Source organism: Heterocephalus glaber, unplaced genomic scaffold (genome assembly GCF_053883595.1).
Source record: "Heterocephalus glaber isolate CG9 unplaced genomic scaffold, H.glaber_assembly_v1.0 deba00001504, whole genome shotgun sequence".
Taxonomy (NCBI): Eukaryota; Metazoa; Chordata; class Mammalia; order Rodentia; family Bathyergidae; genus Heterocephalus; species Heterocephalus glaber.
The window spans coordinates 11,005,818-11,027,892 of NW_028258324.1; the positions used below are offsets into that span (position 1 = coordinate 11,005,818).

The 22,075-nt window shown below is 42.0% G+C and overlaps 1 protein-coding gene across 3 annotated transcripts in view; it reads left to right on the forward strand.

Annotated features, from left to right (window-relative positions):
* The window catches only part of Ephb1 (EPH receptor B1), a 442,009-nt gene that overhangs the window by 27,105 nt on the left and 392,829 nt on the right, over nucleotides 1-22,075 (forward strand). The gene's annotated exons all lie outside the window — the stretch shown is intronic.

The window sequence follows — 22,075 nt, forward strand, 5'->3', positions numbered from 1 at the left end:
AGGCTGGTGTCAAGAAATTGTCAAGACAAAGAAATTTTATTTCTTGTAGTCAAAAGGCTGTGATAGCATCAGTTTCCATAAGAATAGGCTATGATGTCACAAACAGTAGAGTGACAAAAAAGAAATGAGAAACCAAAGTGAGAGGACATAAGATGTGATCTATTAGCACAGATGCTGAAGGCTTTCCATCAGCCCTTCGCCTGCCCAGCATCTGCTGCTACCAAAAGAGGAACACACTGACATTTGAAACAAATACCTGGGCTTTATGAACCACTGAATGCTTCAGTTTGCACACTCACAAAATAATAAAATATTATTATATTATATATTATTATATTATATTATATATTATTATATTATATATTATTATATTATATTAAATAATATTATAAATATGATTCCCCCAAGCATTTTCTTTGGATATTTACAAAAAGGACAATACTTCTTTTGTTTTAATGCTGGCTTTTGCAAGAGACTACATGGTGGGTGGTTCTTTGTGTGTCTAGCATGGAGAGGCTGTTAGCTCCCTTTGACATGGCTTTCACAGTGAAGATAAGGAGAAAGAGCCAGTCGGAGGTCAAGTATTGAGAGGCAGATAGGTCCTTGGCTGGTGATTGGGAGGCACAAACTATATGTTGGACACAGTGGCACATGGTGCATACTGGGCTTAAAAGGTCTAGGTCTGGATTCCTGGGATGTGACACCCAGCAGGACATCTCTAAACTGTTGACAGTGCTCTTGTCAGTTGAAATCCTTCTCATCACAGTGCTCTCTGTTAAAGCTGTGGCTAATTATGTTTCTCAAAGATGGCTAGAACAATATCTCCCATCTCACATGCTCTTTGGCAATGACACTGTGCCAATGCAGAGTCTATGAATCTGCCTCTCCTTGAATCTGGACTGTCCTGGTGACTTGCCTGACCAGTAAAATATGGCAAAGTGATGTTCTGGAACTTCCAAAGCTAAATCATACTGAGCTGCACAGTTTCCACCTGGATCTCTGGAGACTCTATCTGTTAGAATACTCACTCTGGGAACTCAGTCACCATGTTGTAAGATCCTCAAGCCACACAGAGAAACCAGGTGTAAGTGCTGCTGACAGTCTCAGAAGGCCTGACCTCTGACAGCCACATGATAACATTTTGACATCAAGCTTAGTGAAGGCTTCAGATGACTTCAGCCAGCCCTGCCAATGTCTGATCAACTTCCTGAATGACTCTAAGTGAGAACTGCCCAGCTGAGCCAAGTCAACCTGCAGAACTGTAAGAGATAATAAAATACTATTGTTTTGAGCCACTAAATTTTGGGAGTGATTTGTTACACTCAGTAAGTAACAGGAACTCAGATAATCACTTGGATTTATCATATAAGACAAAACTAGACAGGTGGAGTATCAGTGGTCACAGCCCTGGCACATGACTGAAGACCTCGTAACCACAAAGAGAGTTCCAGAGCAGGTCTGCCTCTCAGTGAATCCTACTTTAAAAAGGAGGGCTGGTGATGTAGGGATCATCTGTCAGTCAGCTCCAGAAGCTTGGCTGTTGGTCTGCAGTTTGGCGACATAAATGTCAATCAGGCCAAATCTATTGTAGCTCTGCTGGAATGGTTCTGAAACAAAGTGTGTAGAAGTGTTCATTTCATCTGGCTGGCTTTGGCCAGGGATCTCAGCAGTTGAGATTGGATGAATGCCCCTTGGATGGTTTCATCCAAGTCTTAATAAAAATGCCAAAGAGGATAGATCATGTGATACCCCATCAGGGACTCTGCTTCTGCTGGACCTTCTTTGGGTATTGCTATTTTGCCAGCTGTGCATCCATCAATTTGTACTTGTCCTGGTCCACAGTTCTCCACCTGGTCCTCCATTTCATCAAGTGCTTTCTTGATGCACCATGATCTAGTGGTGTAGGGAAATTTTCAAGAGGCAAAGGGAATGTTTGATGAGGTTATTCAGTCCATGATTCCTCCAGGAGGAGATCTGTTTCTGTATATTAATATACTCCAATCTGCACCTTCCACCATGGCTCACGATGAGGAGTGTTTACTATGTTACTACATTTTTCCTCCTGAATCATTACATTTGAACCTCTCAGTTTTCTACTATGGTTTTCATTTATCATTCTTTGAAGATGCCTTTGACCATTTCTCCACTTTCTATGCTGTATTTTATCCCAGAGTGTCATTTCCTAAAAGGCAGTTGAAAACATTTTTTTAGATGTTAAGACCCAATATGTTTAGGAAGTTCTCTCTGTTATCTTCCTGCTGTCTAGCCTGTATCAATCCAGATGCATTGTCTTCCTTCCCATTTCCCTTTCCCTAAATGCACAGGGAAGGTTGGACCTCGCCTCTTCAGTACTGCTCTGCATATAATTGACAGCTCTTGGGTGTCCTTCATTTGCCTTTTCTAGTTGGGGATAAATAACCCCTAGTTCCTTGTGCATTTCTTCACCATGCCTAATCAGTTTTATTTCATTCTCACTATAAATGATTTTAAAGCCCCTTGGAAATACAAAGGTTGTCTAAATAATAAATCATCATTTTGGCAAATGATACTGAGACATTTAGAGAGATAAAATTAATCACCCCCTTACAGCTATATAGCAGCTCTTCCACTGGGAGTACAAAGTAACTTGTAGAGCTCATAGAATTCTCATCCTGTTCCCAGAGGAAGAGGGTGGGGCCATTTATTTTGTAGGGAGAAAGGCCATGGGGTGTCAATGACTTATTTTTCCACACCTCTTAGTGAGTACGTTTAGTTCCTGGGCTGAAAGAAGCTTTAGCTCTCCACTCCTAGCATCTGATCCTGGATCCATTAGTGTGTTGCTTCTTCTTAACCTAGAGAGGTTGAGACCTGCAGTAGATCTTCAGGCAGGGATCATTTGCCCTATTCAGGCTGTATCATGCCCAGGCTAAGGGATCTGAAGCACATTTTCCTTAGTGTGAATTTTCTGCTCAGAATCCCACAGCGTTTCCCACTACATGAAGTACAATCACTACCAATTCCACTAAAACTCAAGGAGCTTGAACTTTCACATGTGATAACTCGCAAGTTATTATGACCATTTTGTAGACAGGGATGGTGAGGCTTGTGGGACCTGAGTGGTTTCTTCAGACTCACACAGCTATATGACAGCTGATACCTGAGGGTGAGTTTATCTAACAACCTACTGTAGTGTTTTCTCTTCCCTATAACCTGAGCTGCCCTATTTGGTTTTGAGTGAAAGTAAACAAAGTCAGTACACACACACACACACACACACACACACACACACACACACACACACCCTTATTGGCACATGTAATAGGAAATACATTGTGATCTCATGCATGGCTGGATTCAGGATGTTATAAAGACTCAGTGCTGATGTCTTTTAGCACTACTTCCTCTGGGTTAGCTTCTTGCTCTTCCATCACTGTCAGCAAGTGCATTGGTCGACTGCAATAGAAACATGGAGCTTGACCTCTTGGTAGTTCCTGCACAAGTCACGGGACTCATTCCAGTTGGTTCCAGCTCAGGTCATGTGTTCATCCCTGAGAGCTGGTCATCATGTTTAAAGGCTGGGATTCACTGATTGGCCTAGATTATCTTTCCTCTAGGGAGTTGGGGTGGATGGGGGAACTCTAAAGGCAGAATTAAGAATGGGAAGGAATGAAACAGCAAAGAGAGCAGGGACATTTATGAAAAGCAGGGTCGGTGAGAACTGGATGGCAGAAAATAGCCATCTGCAAAACCCTGCACTTCCACCCACCTGGCATCCTTTTCCTCCTGCTGGGCTGCCCCTCAGATGGGCCGTCCCTGTCCCACCAATGACTCAGATTGTGCTTATTTTTCTGCACTTTTGTTGACCCTTCCCACTGAATCCGTCAATACTCTTTGACCTACTTTAAACCTCTTTGGTCTAAGGAAGCCTTCCTGTCCACCAGATCAGCAGGGGACTTCCTTTTTGGAAATCCTGTGGTATGGATTCATTTTTTTCCCCTTATGTGATTCCCCATTGAGGGAAGACATCTGCTTGGCACATTGGACAGTTTCCAATAAAGAGCTTATGTTCAAGTTGGAAGAAATGTGCAAAATTCACACCGCAGTGGCATTTGGGGCTTTTATAGAAGGGCCAGTGAAAATCAGTGTAGCAAGGTGGAAAAACCAACTGTGTATGAGTGGGGACAAATAAGATCATGGGGTCTAATAGACTTATAATGAATAGGACTGAATATATGGCCATAATGAGAATCTGGTGTGGTACTTCCAGTCTCCCAAGTGGATTAAAACAAATGAGGCATTTCAGGCTGAGAAGTTGGCCTCTGGTTCTGTTTTTGATCTGTTAGAATGTTTCTGAAGCCTAGTCCCTGCTTGGGCCTTTGCATTGGAAAATAGGTATTAATTCCTAGCATTTGACTCAATTTATTCATTTTACAGACCAGGAATCTGAAAATCCCAGGATCATGCAGCTAGATGTGGAGAGTCTATCTGGTGCCCTGTAGTGCTATTTAATCTACTCTCTGTGGTTGTCCAGAAGGACCTGGCTGTGCAAGGATGGAGAATGACCCCGTGAGGGATGCTTGGCCATTGCAGGTCATCTCCAGGCAGAATGATGTTAGGCCTATGGCATAGGTCTTCTTGGAGGCTGGTCAGTGCGGTCCCAGCCGAGGTGGGCACTGAACATGGATATTTGGATTTGCTTTGTGATGCTTCTGAAGTACAGGAAGTTTCTGGCTAGAAAGATGCTACCTCATATTTCCCATATCTCCAAGTTTCTGACCCTGGAGGCATTAAAAGTAGCAGCCTTCACGGCTGAGACTCAAGCTGCATGAAGTCAGTGGGGTCTGGGCCCTCTGTGCACCCTGTCTGGAGAATACCCACTAACTTTCAGGTCCCTTCTTCCTCTGAGCTGATGAAGTATTGCTGTAGGAATGCACTGTTTCTCAGACATGATTTGAATAAAAGGAAAACTCTCATATGGAGTGTGCTATTTTTAAGACATACTAGTTAAGGAATAAAATTCTGTGAAACACGCAATTATTTAGCTGTCTTTGTTTAGCAACATTCTTCTAATTAACCATCACGAGCATCTATTGAGATGCTGGGCAAGTACAGCCTGCTACAAGTTTGTTTTGGAGGAATAAATTCATTCTCAACCTAAATAAATCATAAGCATCTCCTTTCTAAGGGGAGACCTTGGGGCTGGGGACAGTTGGAATAACTTTAAATCTATAATACATTACAGGGAACTCTAGTGTACCCTTGTTATGGGTTGAATTGTGTCTTCTAAGAGAGATATGTTGAAGTCTTAACCTCAGAACCACAGAATGTGACGTTATTTGGAAATAAGATCTTTGCAAATGTAATTGGATAGATTAAGATGAGATCATTCTAGAATATGGAAAACTCCTAATCCAGTGACTGGTATTCTGATAAAAAGGAGAAATTTGGACACAGGTTATTCTTGAGGAGAATAACATGTTAGCATGAAGGCAGAGATCTGGGTCATGCATTTCTAAACCAAACAACACCAAACTTGCCAGAAAACCACCAGAAACATCTTTATTTTGGACTTCTGCCTCCAGAAATATAAAGACAAGTTATGTTACAGTGCTGTTTTCAATCTATAGCACTTCATATTTTGCTAACTTTCTAATATTGCCTTTATTGTAAAAGAAAAAAGGTATTTTTCTGAATCCCTTTTATCTTTTAAAGTATTTCTAATTAAAATTTAAATTTGTATCACTGTATGTACGTATTGTCCTGAGAACAGAGAGACAGTGTTGTGAGGGGCTTTGGGGGAGTTTTGACCTGTGTAGAGTAGGTGAGTCTCAGCAAGGGGACAGTGGGTAGGAGAAGAGCTGAGATAAAGGCAGCCTGGGCAAAGTTACTAGAATCTGGGCAGGGGTGCTGATGGTGCTCCCCCAAAAGAAAACGTGTAAAAGAGGGTTCTGGAGTTCTTTGCAGGGAAGCTCCTGTTTAGGGGATCCTTCCCAGCCTGGCCCCTATCTGGCCTTGGGCCCGAAGACACTGCGCTGCCCTCTGAGGAGTCTGAGGTGCCTTTCCCCTATAAGGTCTAGGAGACACTGAGTGCTCACGCTGGTATCCCTTTCTGCATTTTGTCCTGGTTAGGAAGAGTGCTACAGACTCGGTGAAGAAAGGATAGCAGCTCTTGATGAGTGAAGACATGACTGTGCCAGGTGGAGAAGTCAGTGAGGTCTTTGGATGAAGGAGCTTTTGACTCCTGACCTCCACCAACTCCACCCCTCCATTCCTGAAATAGACAATAATGTCCTACTGTTATGTAAACTATCATGAATATGTAACTTGTGTCATCTTTCACCCAGCTGGAGTACTGTTCCTCAACCTTCTAATACAGAAATTCGAGTGATGTCTGGTGAGGAAATAGATCCTAGGAGGGCCCTTCATTGATGTAACTTGGATCCACTGTCCTGCACAGCCAAATGGCTCTCCAAGAGCTCTGAGAACATGCAGATGGGGCCTCCAAATCCTTCTTGGAGGTGGAGAGATTGGCTGGAGATAAGAAGCAGGTTCTCTGAATTCCAGATTCTAACCAGAGGACCTGTGGCTTGTGGAGCTAGATCTGATCCCACTGTTCTAGGGCAATTGCTGACCCCATAGCTGGTGGACTTAGGGACTGACAGATGCAATGGGACCAAGCCTTCCACATTTTTCCATTTTCATGTTCTCTAGCTTTCTGAACCCACAAGTGTGCTTGTGTCCTTTCCTCTACCCACATCTGATTCAAAACAAGGACAATTTTCCTCTACCCACCCCACTCCTCTGCTGCCTCCTTCCCTTGAAACATCCCATAGCAGTTTGCATCAGTTGCCTCCACATTTCAAGGACTTTCCCTACCATGTTGTTGACTTTTGATCCTTCACTTTCCTAAATGTTGCTTCTATACAAATGGAAAACATCTGTTTTCTCTTCTGTCAAGCCACTGTGGTTGGCCTGGTGCTTTTCCCCCATTTTATGTTTGTTACCATTTTCCCTGGATAGCAAAAACAAGACATGCTTCTGAAATTTTCTAATTTCTCAAAGAGGAGACTCTAAATTTTCCCTTGGTTCAACCTCATTGAGGGACACCTTACTTGTTCAAATGTTTGTATGATAGCCTTGCAAGCACAAGGACCCGAGTTCGATCCCCGGTACCAAAAAAACCCAAAAAACCAAAAAATCAAATGTTTCTATGATATTCCTGAGAGATTTTGGGGCTATTACACTGAAGAGGAAAATATCAACTGCTGCTTTCAGAAATTGACCGAGTATATCAGCATCTTTTGAGAGTAGTGTAGGACAGAATCATGGCAGGGTGGATTCCCAGATGAAATACGGGATGCTTAGTTAAATTTGAATTCTATATAATAAATATTTTGGGGAGTAGGTGTGTCTAAAATATTGCATGGAACGTTCACTGACAAACTGAATGTGGTATTTGGGACATACCTATACTAAAAATATTGCTCATTGCTTAGCAGGAACTCAAATGTAACAGTATGCCCTGTTTGTTGATATCCAAAACTGACAGCCTGACAATAACATGTAAGGCAGAGCTGGTGGGCTCTGGGGTGGCCTTCCTTGGAGGTTAATGAGTGCAATTATGAAAGTAACCAAAAGCCTCACAAAATGGGGCCAAAACCAGGCTGGGAGCAAAGCAGTGACAAGAGAACTGAGAAGATACCTGGGACAAGTTGTGAAACAACTAAACTTCTGGTTCTTTGAGTGAGGTGGCTGAGCCATGGCACCTGCCTGAGATCTGCTAATCCGGGACCCTCTTCTGTGCTCTAGCTTCAACCATCTGCTTATCATTGCTATGATTCCCTGCATATCCACATACCAGCTGCGCTACTGTTCCTTAAGTTAATTTACTTAAAACCTTCAATAAAGATATTTTAAAAAGAAAACTTGATTTTACCATTGCTGATGGAAAACCAGTCTTACATATCACAATTGTAGTGACTGTAAACATAAGGACAATAAAATAGATGTTACTACACTCCAGCTTTTGACTCTGGGTCTGAAATCTGCTCCTGATTACTTAAAAAGTGAAATTATTTACACTTTCAGTTTCTCACACCAGAGAAACTATTCGGAATTTATTCATGTGTGTCCTATTTATTTCACTTAAGAGTATTGCCTCAATGTGCATCCACTTAGCTGTAAATGTCTCTAATTTCTCATTTTTTATGGCTGAGTAGTACTCCATTTTATAAAAAAACCACATTTTCTTTATCTAGTCTCCAGTTGATGGGCATTTGGGCTGTGTCCAAGTTTTAGCTATTACAAACTGTGCTGCTGTGAACATGGGCGCACATACATCACTGTGGTATGACTCTTTTAATTCTTTGGGGAAGATCCTCAGCAGTGGAATAGTGGGGTCAAATGGGACTTCCAGTCCTAGTTCTTTGAGGTATCTCCATACTGATTTCCACAGTGCTTGCACCAGTCTATACTCCCACCAGCAGTGGAGAAGGGTTCCTCTTTCCCCACAGCCCTGCCAGCATTTGTTATTGGTTGATTTGATGATAGCAGCCATTCTTTCTGGAGTGAAGTGGAATCTCAGTGTTGTTTTCATTTGCATCTCTCGAATGACCGGTGATGTTGAACATTTTTTCATGTATTTATTTGCTATTTCTACTTCTTTGTCTGAGAAATGTCTGTTCATTTCAGGTGCCCATTTTTGGATTGGGTCTTTAAATTTGGGAGGTCTGATCTTTTTAAGTTCTTTATAGATTCGAGATAGCAGACTTTTGTCTGAGGAAGAGCAGGTGAAGATTTTTTCCCACATTGTGGGTTGTCTCTTCACACTGCTGGTGGTTTCTCTTGCTGTGTAGAAGCCTTTTAATAAGAAGAGATCTAAATGTATAATAGGTAATGTGAAAAAGGAAGAAAAGGGGCAAAGGGAAGGAAGTGGGAGGGCTGGGGAAAGGATAGAAGGGAATGGGATTAATATGAGAAAGTGGAAAAATAGGAACAAAATCTTTGTAAATAGGGAGGAATGGGGGGGTTGAAGGGAGGGCTGGGCAAGGGTGAAAAATAAGAACCAAGAGAGATTATGTAAAAGGTGCAAATTTCCAATGATGAATGCCATTATATTGTATACCTAAAATGTACCAATGATTAGAATGAATAATCAAAAATGTAAAATAGGAAGAAAAGGTCCATGGGGTAGGGGTAGTGAGAGGGGCAGGGGAAAGGAAAGAAGGGAAAGGAAAAATGCTGAGAAATGGAAAAAATGGAAATAAAGTTTTTGTAAATAGGGAAGGGTGGAGGGGGTGAAGGGAGGGCTAGGAATGGGGAAAAAATAAGAACCAAGATGCATTATGTAAAGGTACAATTCCCAATGAGAAATGTAATTGTGTTGTGTACCTACAATGTACCAATAAAAGAATTTAATACAAAAAAAGTGAAATTAACAAGTGTTATAGAGGAGCTAATGGTGCCCTTGCCACTGAAACTTTCTTCTTGTAATTAGAGGGACTGAAGGATTGAAAAGAGGACACAATTCAGCATTATGTGTTGTGCTCTTGAATTCATGTGGTTCTTGTCATTCTCACTTCTAGGAAGTCTGATATTGGTTGTGGCTTAGCAATGGCCAGTAGTGCTGTTTTCTTTTTTTTTTTAAGATCTTTATATATGGATTTTTTTTCTGTTTGGAGAAGAGGTCAGGTCATTTGTGGGTAGGAAGCTGAGATTTTGTAGTGCTTGCCCATGGTGACTGACCCCCAACCCCGTTGGTCAGCCTCAGGGATAATGTTCTGGATGCCACAAGCTTATCAGACAGGAGCCATCTTGTTGTCCCCTGGAATTCTCATCCCCTCACCCACCATGAGTGAGGCCATAGAGGTGAACCTAACAGGACTGTCTAGTTTTGAACTGGTGGTGCCCCACACTGACCCTGTGGCTCTTCAGGCTCTCCAGTTTGATGAAAAACACTGAACAGAAGAGAATGTGTTAGATGAGCTGATATTCTTGTCAGAACAACTGTGAGTGATTGAGCCATGTCCCCAACAGGCCAGGCAGACTTTGCAACACAGTTTTTCCATGGGAACAATGTACTAAAGGGTGGTTAGGTTTTATGGCATGATTGGTTCAGGACAGTAAAGTTTCATTGAGCACCTAATAGGTTCCAGAACTTTGCTTGGACTACAAAATGCATAAAGCACTGTTTCAGGCTAAGTGGAATTCAGTCTTGTGGGTGAGAGATGGGTAGAGAGCAGTTGATCAGTCTTTAGCCATTCAGTATAAGGGAGCTAGGACTGCATGGGGCAGAGTATTGTGGAGTCAAGCTAAAAGGCCCAGCCACTCTCTCTGGATGTGATACGTATGGAACTGGGTCTTGGAGGTGAGAAGGGACTGGCCAGGTGAAGAGGAATGGGAAGGAGTATTCCCAGAGGAGTTGGCAGCCAACAAAGAAGCAGAGAATTGATCAGAACTGTGGGCTGAGGTTCGAGGTTTACCCTGTTTTTCAAAAGTGTTATGTGTTCTAAAGGGACGGGGGCCATTTGAGCCTGCACGGTGAAGCAGAGGTGGTTATGGAGGCCTTCCAGAGCATGGTAAGAAATATGGGCTTGCAACCTTGGCCAGGGGTGCACTGAAAGGTTTTGGTCAAATTTGCATTTAAGAAAGCTGTTCTGGCACTTTTATGAGTGATGACTAGGAGGCTGCTGTCTCGAAGCCTGTTTCCCCTTGCTATGTCAAAATACCTGAGGTTAAAAATTTAAAGAAATGAAGTTTATTTAGCTCACAGTTCTGAAAGTACAAGAGCATGGTTTCTGGTTGAAGAACTCATGGTAGAAAAGCAGTGGTGGGCATGTGTAAGAGAGAGAGGAGACAGAGGATTTGGCTTTTTTAAAAATACAATAAGCCACTTAATTGGAACGATTAACTCATGCTCATTGGAGTTACATTAATCCCTTCATGAGAGTAGATCCCTGAACATGTAGTTGTCTCCTAAAGTTCTCACCACATCTCAGCACCTTTACATTGAGAATTAAATTTAAATATGAGTTTTGGTTGGGACAAACTACATCCAAATTGTACCAGCCACTATGATGAGGTGAGAGTGGAGAAGAAGATCCACTACAGGGCTACTGAGTCATTCCAGGGTGAGAATGAAAAGGCCTGGATCTGAGGGATTGCTAATATCCTTATATTGCAAACCCCATGACAATAGGGATCTTGATTTTTTTTTTAACCTCCCAAAATATCCCAAATGCCTAGAATAGAGCCTGATACTGATATATAAATCTTTTGATGCATAAAAGGGCAAACTGAAGAGAGAACTAGGAGACCCTGTGAAGATGAAATGCATATGTGATTTTCCAAATTGAGTTTCTAATTGGCCCCTTTAGTAGCTCTCCAGAGCTAGAAACGCTCCCTCTCTCCCTCTCTCCCACCCTCCCTCCCTTCCTTACATAAAAGAAACCCCTAACTCCTAGGTGGGCTTTTGGAGCATGACTGCTGCTTATGACACTGCAGCTGCAATGTCATCCCTGGGGCCCAATCCCAGGTCCTTTCTTCAGGCCTCATGTTTGTCAGCCCAAGTTACTCTTGTTTGGTCCTTAGTAAAGACAAAGTGGTGCTTTGCCCTGTTTATGCCCAGAAAAAATCTTCCAGCTACTTCTTAGGAATGATTCTGTCAGTGTTGCTACAGAAGCATCAGGTGGGCATTTCAGATTCTCTTAGGTGGAGATTAGCTTGTAATCTGTGAGTTGAAGACACCTAGGCACAGGTCTCCTGGCCATCAGAACAACATTAGATGTCACCCAGTGGAGCAGCATGGGAAACTATCCTATCAAAATCTGTGATTAATAGACATAATCTTCACCAGAGCATTAATTTTGGGCATAATCAAGTCTGCTGCATTATTTCAGTGTCAGACCTTGACAGAGAAGTCAGCCAGGGATTAGCATTTTGATTTAAAGTTCAATGGGTGGTATTTATCTTTATTTCTGTCACATACACACGATTGACTGTCTGTCCTGGAAAATAAAAACAAATGCTACTTCCCCAGTCAAGTGAACAGGGGTAATTTAGAGGCGTGCTGTTACGGTTGATTGGACCTGTGGCATAATACGTTGGCAGCCTTGCTTTCTCCACAAAGTGCCTGGGATTCTGGTTTCCAATTTTGTCTGAGGCCAGGTGAGTGTGGAAGTGTTAACATTTGAGCAGGTGTGTCACTCCTGAAGGAAGTGCCTTAGCTGTGCTTTTGCCTGAGATGAGTGTTGGTGGTAGATGTGGAGGTAGTGGAGACTTTAGAGAAATGAAGTCCATCTCAGTGGGATTGGGGTTAGAAGATGGGAGATATTGTCTCTTCCCAGAGCTGGACAGATATGATGGTGGGAGACTTTGGATTCCAGCCATGTGGTTGCTACTTTCAACCTTGCAGAGGGGTTGATAATAAGGAGCATGTTAATACATGTGTGAACATGATGCTTATTGATGCTAATGGGGTAACCAGGCTCTGTGCCTTTATTTGCATTGATGTGAATCTTGACTACAAACGTGCTTGCTCCTCAATTTACAAATTAGATCTTGGAGACCCAGGAGGACAGGTGACTTCTGTAAGATGCAGAACCATTTGGCACCAAAGCTTGTGCTCTTCTCATCCCAGCTCTGATGCATCAATCCAGGTGGAACAGACTCTTGCACTGGAGGTGAGAGAACAGAACCCTGAATCTTGAAGGTGGCTCCATGAAGGAAGAAATGAAAAATGAGAAGAATTGGGCAGGGGAGGAGGAAAGGGGTGTTTAGCTTTCCTGAGTTTCCCAGAGCTCCATTCATTCTTGGCCCCATGCCATCACGACCTTCATCAGAACCCCAAGACACTGCCTCCCTACCCTGTGGGCTCTTTGGGTCACAAGTTGGAGGCTGCAGGCATGAGAGTTGTTTTGGTTGAAACACAGAAATGACTTGTGCTCTGCCAAGCGTCTGCAAGCTTCTTCATAATGAGGGTTCAGTGAAAAGCTCCATCACCGTCAGCGGTTTGCATCTTTGTGAACATTTCACTTGAAGATAGAAAGTAATGTGCAGAGTGTCTGGATGCAGGCAGGGGCTGGGCCCCACTCATGGAGAACTGTCCCTTGGGTACCCAGCTGGGCACAGCCATGCAGTACCCTGTGGCCACGGGGCACCCCGAGCCTCCTTCTGTGATATAATTGGATTCTATTTACTCTCAGATTGATTTGACAACAACAGTCAAAGCAAGACATCATTTAGATGCTTCTTTTACCCAGTTTTCTCAATTAAAATGTAAAGTTTAATAATGGATTTAATTGTCTTGTTTTTCATAAGTCAGGTGCAGTTTTTATTTTAAAAGGTGTATTTAAGGAATTACTTCATTTGTTTAGTTTCAATTTTGCATCTAAAATATAACTATCCTTTAGGAATTTCATTTATTAACACTAATTGAAACAAATATTTGTAATTAAGAGACCATCTCTGGTATAACAGATGCATGCTATGTAATTTGGTGAAGTTTTAAAAACTATACTTGATTAGGTAAAGTATTATGTATTATGAATATTTACATTAAGCATAAGCACATTTTAACAAAAACGTATATGGCACTATTAATATTTTAGTTATAAATACAAAATGTGGGCTCTACCAAAATAACAGCAAATATAAATCAGCTTAACTTTAATCAAGATTAGAAACAGAAGGTCTTTCATTATGCAACTACTTTGACATATACTTTTTCTTCCCTGTTAATTCATTGACCGGAAAAGAAATTGGAGCTCACTTGCTTTTCCAATTCCCAGGTAATTATTCTGGAATAAATTTGTCTATAGAAAGAGATGTTTCTTCATCTATAGAAAAGGCTACTGTTATTAAGAGCTTGGTTTATCATTTTACCATCCTGATAAGTTTAGGTGACTTCGATTGACTTGGATGATATTTTAAGTTATGTGTCAGCAAATATCCATCTCTAATGTATTTACTCTCAGCTTTGATGTGTAGAATTGATGTGGGAAAAGGATGGTAGTTGGTTGTTCATGAGGTTGTCAAAATGTCCCTTGAGGTTAAAGACTGACCATGGACCAGCTATGGAACAGAAGCAACTATTGTGTCAAGAGCATATGGGCACTTATTTGGAAAAATTTTCTATAAAAGATTAAAATAATCCATTCTCTCTAACACCACATAACTAAAAGGTGTATTTTTTATTCTACAATTTTAGTTTTGAACTTTAGCATATATTTTTGGTTACAAAAATCAAATTGATATTTTAAAAATTGAGGTTAATTTAAAAAGAAAAAGATGTTTTGGGCCAGGGATTTAGCTCAGTGGTTCCGCCGCCTGCCTAGCAAGCACAAGGTCTCGAGTTCGATCCTCGGTACCAAAAAACTGAAAAAGAAAAAGATGTTTTAAAATCTCATTTACCTCCAAAGAATCCCTGGTTATCATCCCCCTTGACTCAAGTGAATGCAGGTGCTGTTTACATAAACTCCAGGATGACTACCAGGTGGTTCCCATAGGATGCAGAATGATTTGTTTCATGCCCTTGATGTCCTGGGAGATGGAGGATGGAGAGGAGGGGGCAATCCCACCTGGTGGGAGCAGGAAAGGGATGCGTTCAGGGAGGGACCCTAGTGAGGAGGAGAGAGGCGATCTTAGCTTGGGCTTCCTTAGGCATTGTTGGATTGCTTATGCTGGTAAAAGTATGGTTTGCCAAAGGAATAGAGTACCAAAGAAAGTTCTGCTCTGGCCTCCAAAGATTGAGAATGGTGATTGGGGCTATTTTGTGGAAGTTTTCATAGTTTTCATGCAAGGAAATTTTAAAAATAAGGTCAGGAATGTGAATAACCTCACTCATGTGCTTTCTCTCCTGGAGATGTACTCTAGGCAAGATAAACAGTAATATCCCCATTCTTGATTCCAGAAGAAGCACTGGCCATTACACAACCGGATTGAAAACAGAAGAAGAAGAAATGGTGCCAGGACAGACCCTAAGGATAGAAGAGTGAGGACAGGAGTATAGCGATTGACAAACAGGGGTGTGCCTGGGTGAATTTAGCTTCAGGATTGCTTGGGAGACTTTAGGGAGTCATTGCTTTTGAACTGTGCTTGCACACCACTCTTGTCCCCCAACACCCCCATGCCACTTAGTCAAGTTTCTCATAGCATGGATGCCACAGACGTCCAGACATGCTGGGCGGGGCTCTGCCTTCACGGGGAAGAGTTGTCATAGCAGAAGATCAAAACTAAAATCAGAGGGGTGAAACAGGAAAGGGTGCTAGACCCATATTGGCCAAGGTAATAGATGCTGTAAGAAATACTTTAATTCCTTCTCTTCTTGCAGATGGGCCATGGAAAACTTACTTATCTGTCTGGAGTCTTGTGGTGTATTAGAAGCAGAATGAAGAGGGATCTTGGCTTCCTAATTTCCTGTCCTAGCTTCTTATCCCCTTATGGTTTCCTGAGCTTATTTTGGCTCTCAAGGACATCTTCCCATATTGTCTTCATAGATTCTCCTAGCACTTTATACTAAAATTTTACCATCTTGGTGGTCAATCAGTTCTTTCTAGTATCTGTCATCTAATATATACAAATTTAAAACCACATCCCCTCAAGCTGTGTTCAGAAGTCATGGAGAATAATTGCTTAACATCCTCCTTTAAAAATCCTTCACATAGTAAATTCTGTAATCAATCACAAGTAGCCTTTAACTTTTTGAAAATTAAAATTTGGAAAATTCATGGCTGTGGCTGGATCAAAGACAAATCCTGTCTTCCAGTTTGATGATGAACCCAAAGTTGCTATTGCCACCTGGAGGCAGTGTACCCTAATTACAGGAAAAATACACAGAAAGCTGACAACTTCCCTGCATTTAACCTTGAAGCTAGAAAATAAAGGTGAACATTCTACTCCTGGGCTGATCCTAATAAAAACAGCAAGAACAATATACTGCAATTAGAAATAGTCTTGGACATGTCCAAGTAAATGACTTCTTTTCTGCTATATATTAGTTCATTAAAAATTCATCAATTAATGTTCAAGTAGAAGAAAACTAATATGTGGAGTGCTTACTATGTGCCAGGCATTGTATTAGGTACTTTGAATATGTTATCTCATTTGATTCTCAGTGTACAACCCCAAAATATATATTCCTTTTTTACAGATAAAGGGAAGTTAACAGGCAAATCCACCTGGTCAGGCTGTGAAAATGATTGTTCAAGTCGAAGACTATACTTGTGTCTCTGCTTCCTGATTCTGTTCATGGTATCAGTGCTTGGTAGTCACATCCTTACCCTTACCATGCTTTTCATTGATGGGTGCCTATTACCACAAAGCTAGAAAATGATTAATCTGAGCATCACCTGGTCTTCTAGGTTGTTCCTTTGGCATTGGTGGTTCTGGCTGTGTAGGTGGTTTAGCCTCTACCATGAGGTGGGACGAGGAGAATGTGTCTGGGGAATGGCACCAACAGGAGCTAAACTGTCATAGGTTAGAAGGCAGAGACTAGGCATATATGAAAATCACCTCTACCCTTAGGTACCCAGGAGGCCGTGCTATACCATGACCTGGCCATAGACCCAGAGCCACCCAGCTCTGGGCCCCTAGACTGGGGCGTGACTTCCTGGCAGGCTGCCCCTGAGGAGGATGAGAACAAAGCATTGACATGGGATGGAATCTGGTAGAGGGTAGGATTAGTAGGTAATGATGGAAGGCCCTTAGAACTACCAGGGGAGTGTTTTCCATGTCTATGACCAAGCACTGCCCAGAGAGGGAGCCCAGCTCCATAGGCAATAGGGGAGTGCGGGGAGTAGAAACCTCTTCTAGGTGATTCTACTGTATGCTTCAGGGGTAGCCTTGTTTAATAAAAGCAAATGAAAGGCTAGATGTGCCTTGTTGCAGATGAGCTTAGGATGAGCTAGGACTGAAATCCTTTTAGGGAACCTGGAGCATTCTACCCTTAGGTCCTGGAGCAGCAGCAGGGAGCTGGCATTGTGTCATGGGACCACATCATTCCCCTGCTTCTAAGAAATCTCTTTCTCCCACACTGCCCTCCACTTAGCATCTCCTTGTGCCAATCACATTCCTTTTTGAATTGCTTGTTTCTGTGTGTCTGTCTCCCCAGGCAACATAAGCCCCTGAGGCACAGGCGGCAGGCCTAATTTACTGGTTTCCCCATGGTTCCCAGCATAGGGTGTTGCCTGTAGTAGACGATGTCAGTGTTGATAGTTGATCTGAGGAAGGTGCCCAGCTCACCTAGTTACATGGGCATTGCCTCATCTTCAGAATTTCACTCGGTACAAATCTTTAATTTTTAAATGTTGACAAAAATTAAATTATTTTTCCTCTTACATCTCTTCACTGACCAAATAAAATCAAGTTGCCTCTTAGATACATTACAAAGTCAAAACTGAAGTAGCAAAGTTAACTTATGTATGCCTTAATATTTACAAATACTTTTTTAGTGTCCATCCCTAATTAAGTAGGCCTTGATAATTAAGCTTCTGTCTTTCCAAAGATTGAGTGTATAAGGGCACCTACTTCATAAGAAGGGAAATTTTATGAAGTTGTTTGAGTCAGAACCATAACAATAACAATAAAATGTATTTTATGAAGTTGGTGAGGATGTTGCAGTCTGGGTGCTATTTCGCAGAGCACAGAAATCATACATGTCGTAAATGAGAGGTCCCTAACTGCTTCTGGGCTTCTCCTCTGGTGACAGATGTGACAGTCTTCCTTTTAAGAGTCCTCTGTAAAGCTTGCAGCACAGAGTGAGATTTAGAAGCCCAGGCTGAGAATCACTCTCTTGCTAACCTCTGCATGGACTTATTACTGTAGTGACAATCAGCAGCCAATGTCATCTGGGTGCAGGTGTTATTAAAAAGGGTGGATTTTGGGCTGGGATGTTCTTCCCCGTCTTGGGGCTCTGTCCTAGGCATGGATCCCCTTCCTGGGCCTCCCACCCACTTGAAGTCCCCATCTCCAGCTGCATCTCTCTGCACTCTGAGAGGAACTGTGCTGCTGTATGACTGGTGACTCCCAACTCTCTCTTCTGTGAGACTTTTCACAGTTTGTAGGAACAGCCCTGGGCCAGGCACTGGCCCGGACATCCCCAGAAGCCCCAGTAGATGCTGTGCCTGTCCTTCCTTAGACAGCAGGGCTTTCTGTACAGGAGTTTGGTTTTACCTGCTATGTGGGCTGCTTTTCTATTTGTCTCCAAGGACACAGAGGTATGGCTCCCTGGGAATGGGACAGATGATAGGTGCTGTGTTTGCTCACCAGTCAGTTTGAGTACCCGTGGGGAGTACTGAGTCCAAGTATTTTGTTTTCTAGGGAACCGTCCCAGGGATGGGGCAGAGGATGGGGATTCCTAAAAGGAGGCAAAGGTGACTGTAGCTTAAAAGTTCTCCTCTGCTTATTTTGCTGAGTCATTGTGTTTAAAATCGAACTCTCCAGAGTGGGCATCCTGCCTATGGAAACTACTGCCTGAAACTGTGGAAGTGGATGGCTGTTGAATCACACTTAGAGGTTTTCAAATTCTGCCCTGGTGTACTCTCTGCACCTTAGGCAAAGATTCTTCAGTTTCTTCTTTGATGAGATGAATTTAATAAGACCTGCCTCTCAGGCCTCCCTTTCAGTGCTTAGTAGAGTGTTTGTCCTTGCCGGGGTTGATTTAAATGCTCCAATTTCTTAATATATATATGAGATTTTTTGGCTGCCATGTAGGGTTTTCCTTGTTGGTGTATACCTGGCTGACTTCACCCATGGGGACTCAGAGAGCTGGAGAGAGAATAAAAGCAAGTGGATTTCATAGACATTACCTGCTATCATTACAGTGGTGCTGTGGTCTGACTGTGATCCCCCAAAATTCAAATGTTGAAATGCTAACCTGAAAAGTAAGTGGTATCAGGAGGTGGAGTCTTTGTTTGGTGATTAAGTCGTAAGGATAGAACCTTCATGAGAGCAGCTAGTGCCCTTGTAAATGAGACCATAGAGAGATCCTCTGTCCCTTCTACCACGTGAGGACATTAGTGAGAAGGTGCTATGTGAACTAGAAAGTAGCTCACCAGACTTCAAATATGCTGACACCTTCATCATCATCTACATTCAGCCTCCAGAACTGTGAGAAAAAATTCTGTTTAGAAGCTTCCCAGTCTGTGGCATTTTGCTCTCCCAGCCTGAACAGAGTAAGAAGGGCGTTCCTAAGAGGTCCTCCTCACACCAGCCTCACTCCTCTAGGCCCAACCATTAGGAGCCCTGTCCATCTGGTACTTATTCTACCTTCAGGCCCCCACCATTCCTTTGCTTGCAGCCAGGAGACCCTTCCTGAGTCAGTACTCAGAAAGATCTGTTCATTTAATTAAAAAGGAAAACCCAAAAAGCCTTCTAGTTTCACTTTTGGCAAAACCATGGTTCTATTTCCTTAACATGGCTTTTCATGGCCTCCTTAGTCACTTATAGCTAACATTTCTAGCCTTATCCTCCAGGTCCTTGAGTAATATACATCACTTTTTCTGAAGTACAGCTTTCCTGTCTCCATACCTTCAGCTGTTCAATTCTCTCTGTCTGGTGCCTTCAGTTTTTAATGCCCCACACATCTTACATGGTCTGGATGAAGTAGTTTCTCTCCTGGGAAATGTGCCCAAACTCCTCTGTGTGTATGTTATAAGCTCAGCAATACAGTGTCATAATTGTCACTTTATATAATCTTATGCTTTTAACGAAGTCAAGAGAAGGCCTAGAGACTTTTATGTTAACCTGCATATTTATCATTTCTCATGCTTTCTATTTCTTCCTGTGTTTTCAGGTTATCTTCTGATATCATGTCCTTCTATCCTGAATGTCATTCTGTAGTATTTTTTGTATTTTAGGCAGATTTGCCAGCAACAAATTTTCTCAGTTTGGTTATATGGGAGTGTCTTTATTTTGTGCTCAGTTTTTGCAGGAGACTTTTGCTGGGTATAGTAGTCTTGATTGATCATGGTTTTCTTTAGGACTCTGAACATCCTTCTGCTGGCTTTGAGCCTCCTTTGCTTCAGAAGAGCAGTCAGATGTTAAGTACTTTGATGCTCCTTTTTATGTGATAATCATTTTTCTCTTGCTGTATTCAGAATGCTCTCGTCTTTTTAACAGTTTGAAGATGATGTATCTAGTGTGGCTCTTGTATTTAGCTCATTTAGGGTTGGAGCTTCTTGGATGTGTGTACGTTGATGTTGTTCATCAAATTTGAAAAGTTTTTAGCTATTTTTCAAAATTTTTTCTGTTCCCTTTCTTTCTCTTCTTCTATAATTTTTACCCCATTTATATTGATTGCTATGCTTGATGTGAAAGAATGGATTTCTACAGTTCTGTTGTATTTTACCTTAATCCTTTCTCTCTGTTTTTCAGATATGAAAATTTACACTGATTTTCTGTCAAGTTCATTATTTTTTTTTCTCTTCCCATCATAAATCTTCTGTTGAGCTCCTCTAATGAGTTTTTCATTTTGGTTATTTTTACTCTCTAACTCTAGAATTTCTATTTCAGATTAAAAACTAATTTCTATCTCCTTAGAGAAGTTATCTATTTGTCTCCTCATTGTCGTTATTTCCCCCTGATTACTTAAGCATGTTTTTCTTTAGGCTTTGAACATATTTATGGTCACCACTTTGAAGTCTTTGTTGAATCGACATCTGGACGCTTAGAGACTATCTGTTAGTTGTTTCTGTTAGGGCTACACTTTCCTGTTTCTTTGGATGTATCATAGTTTTTTGTTGAAAAAGGGATGCTTTAGATAATATACTATAGCAACTTTGAGTTCTTAACACCGCCCCCGGGCTGCTGCATTTCTATTTAGTTTGTTTAAAAACTGGTCTGGGCTAATCTGTGATGTGTGTCTAGTGTGTGGTGTGTGGTCACTGATGTGTTGGCTTAGTTTTCATGTAGTTTTAATTGTTTTTCTGTTTAAATCTTTGTGTTAGATTTCTGTCACTGTAACAAATACCTGTGATAAATCAACTTATGAAGAGAAAAAGCTTATTTGGATTGATAGTTTCAGGTTTTAGTCCATGACTGGCTGGGTGCCTTGGCTTTAGGCCTGTGGTGGGGGTAGCACATCATGGTGGGAGTGCATGGAGTAGCAAAACTGCTCCCTTCAAGGCTGGGGAGCAAAAGAAAGGAAGTTGCTGATATCTTGCTATGCTCTACAAGGGTTCACCCCTGGTAACTGGAAGACCTTCCACTAGGCCCCACCTCTTAAAGTTTCCATTGCTTCCCAGTAGCTCCATGCTGGGTACTAACACATAGGCCTTTGGACATTCAGTCTTGCTTCCTAGATGTAGCCCCTCTTTCTGTGTAGGTTAGAGATCAGCCAATGATTTGGAAGAGATTGAATTCTAACACCTTTGAGGCTTCCATTCTCTACTGATGAGTCTGTGTGTGGGTGGGAAGCACATTCAAATTTACATTGCCAAAAGTCTGGCTTTGATTTTCCAGTGGGAACTTAGACTTTTTCTTTGAGCAAGCATACACTTAAGTCTAGCCAGAATTGTGTAGATATATTAGGTCCTCCCTGGGCTTCACTGGTTATGCACTCAGCCTCATCAGGGAATATGCTTGCCCCAACCATGCCAAAGCTCCCCCTCCTGAGTTCATCACTTTGACTAACAGTGCAGCTGGACATGGGCATCACCAATCATCCCAACTTGAGTGAGGCCTCTTTGACTCCACAGTTCTGGTGGTTTTCTTGTTGTTTCCTGTCCTGCAGAACCTTCTGTCAGCAGAGCTTGGGAGTGGGAGGCAAGAAGGGTGCAGTCTTAGGCAAGAGGGCACCGTTCCCATGGTTCTTATCCTAAGTTCAGTCTTTGAAACGTACATACTCCTCAGATTGATGAGTGTTTTGGGTCTGTTTCTAGGGTGCTGAGATGGTTGTTTTTGTCACTGTGCCCAGCTTTATTGTTATTTTTTAAAAAGAGAATTTGCCTGCCTCCTCCCTCTGCTCTAGCCATGAGTCTCTACCTGGTTGCCTATGTTTTGATGTGATCATCTTTTTCCTGGCTGTTGAGTCACTAGAGGGTTTGGGTTTCTCTCTAATTACCCAGGAACTCTATCCAAATTCACTTAAGATTTGTCTTTG